The 1,981-nt window shown below is 32.4% G+C and overlaps 1 protein-coding gene across 1 annotated transcript in view; it reads left to right on the top strand.

Annotated features, from left to right (window-relative positions):
• Positions 1-1,981, top strand: part of LOC107755112 (FH1/FH2 domain-containing protein 1-like) — a 63,532-nt gene that overhangs the window by 871 nt on the left and 60,680 nt on the right. The gene's annotated exons all lie outside the window — the stretch shown is intronic.

Genomic DNA, 1,981 nt, shown 5'->3' on the forward strand with positions numbered 1-1,981 from the left:
TTTTTTTTTTTTTTTTTTTTTTTTAAATGGAATGAGATTTAGAAATGTTAAATACATATTTTTTCGTCATGGGGAAAAGATCAAACATAGCAAGATGTCCTCAGTAAGAAATTAGTTAAATTTATGTTACATAAGTTTATTAAACACATCTAATAGTTCACACAAATACAACAAAAACATGGTATTTGTGCTTCTAATACTTAAAAAGTCAAGGAACACTAAAGTGTACTGTATTAATGGAATATGTACAGTAGGACAATGTTTCAAAGAAGTAAACGGTCAAATTCAAGATCTCATGTCCTCTAGGACAGGTTAGCTGACCCCCCCATTCACTTGCCTTACTGAAGATGCTGGAGATTCAACTTTTTAACAATTGAAAGGAATCAGGACAGTGTGTAAACATTTTTGAAATACTGTGCAAAAATGTATCCATATATGTTGCGCACATTTAAACACTAGTCAGAGATGTGTTTCCAAGTGTCTTTATTTGTACACAGAAAAAATGGTACAAAAGCTGTCACTTGGACAGTACCCAGTACTAAATTGCACCTTTTAAGTACTAAAATGTACCATTTTGGTACTATTGTAAGGTACTAATTTGCACCCTTTAGGGATAAAGTACAAAGTGTACCTTTGAAAAGGTACCACCCCTTTTGTATATATTTTTTCGGTTAGTTTATTTCTGTTTGGCTGTATGATCATATTAGCATGCATGTAATTGTGCACAGGTTTGTGTGTGTGTGTGTGTGTGTGTGTCTCCTTGAGTGCATGATGTAAGTGAATGCAAGTAACTTTTTGAGAGGGCTCCCTGAATTGCCTGCAGCTGGAGAGTGAGTTGATGCTTGCGGAAAGGGTGGGATCTGTAAACAGAAGATAAGCTCAACTCCTCAATCAACCCATTATTACAGCACAGCTTCAGGCATGACTCTGTATTAGGGATGGACGATACCACTTATTTTATTTTCGATTCGATACCGATATTTTCGAGCACAGTATCATCGATATCGATACCGATACTTCTAAACTAAACTGATCTTTTACATTATTAAAAGAATATATAATCCGTAATTATACTCGCTTAATATTAGATTATATTAGAAGCCGTGTTTTTTTAACATTTCATAGGCCTTTTTTGTTTACACTGTCAGAAATAAAATATACTATTATTGTATTTTAGCCGTTTACTGAGGCAGTAACCTCAAAGGTGCAACTATACCCCTAAAAGAGAGCATATTAGTACCATACAAGTATGCATGCTTTAAGGGTAGATAAGTTACAAAGGTGCACCTTTGAGGGTACCTCATGAAAAATAAACATGGTGTTACATAAATACTAAAATGTATTATTATTATTATTACCATGGTAAATTTGTGGTTACTGCAGTTTTACTACAGATACTGTGGTAAACTGTGGTTACTGTAATAAAACCATGGTTAATTTTTGTAAAAGGCTGCCAGGCTGTTGTACCCCTAAAGGTGAAGCTTTAGCATATTTCTTCCTGACAGATTTATTAACAGCAATTACAGAACATAACACAATCCATTTGAACTTTTAACAACCAGTTTAAATAAATTTACTTGCACATCTAGCCAATTTCAAATAAATATTACATGTAGGCCTACACAAAAGTTTGGGGTCAGTAAGATTTTGTAATTTTTTTTTTAAGTATCATGCTCACCAAGGCTGCACTTATTTGAAAAAAAAAGCCCCGTAAAAGCAGCAATATTGAGAAATATAACAATTAAAAATAACTATTTTCTATTTAATATATTTTAAAATGTAATTTAAAATGTATCTGTGATCAAAGCTGAATTTTCAGCATCATTACTCCAGTCTTCAGTGTCACATGATCCTTCAGAAATAATTCTAATATCATTTGCTGCTCAAGAAACATTTATTATTATTGCTGCTTCATATTTGTGTGGAAACCGTGATGCATTTTTCAGAATTAATTTTATATATAGTAACAATGTAATGTAAT

The sequence above is a fragment of the Sinocyclocheilus rhinocerous genome, unplaced genomic scaffold (assembly GCF_001515625.1).
Source record: "Sinocyclocheilus rhinocerous isolate Xijiao unplaced genomic scaffold, SAMN03320098_v1.1 scaffold591, whole genome shotgun sequence".
NCBI lineage: Eukaryota > Metazoa > Chordata > Actinopteri > Cypriniformes > Cyprinidae > Sinocyclocheilus > Sinocyclocheilus rhinocerous.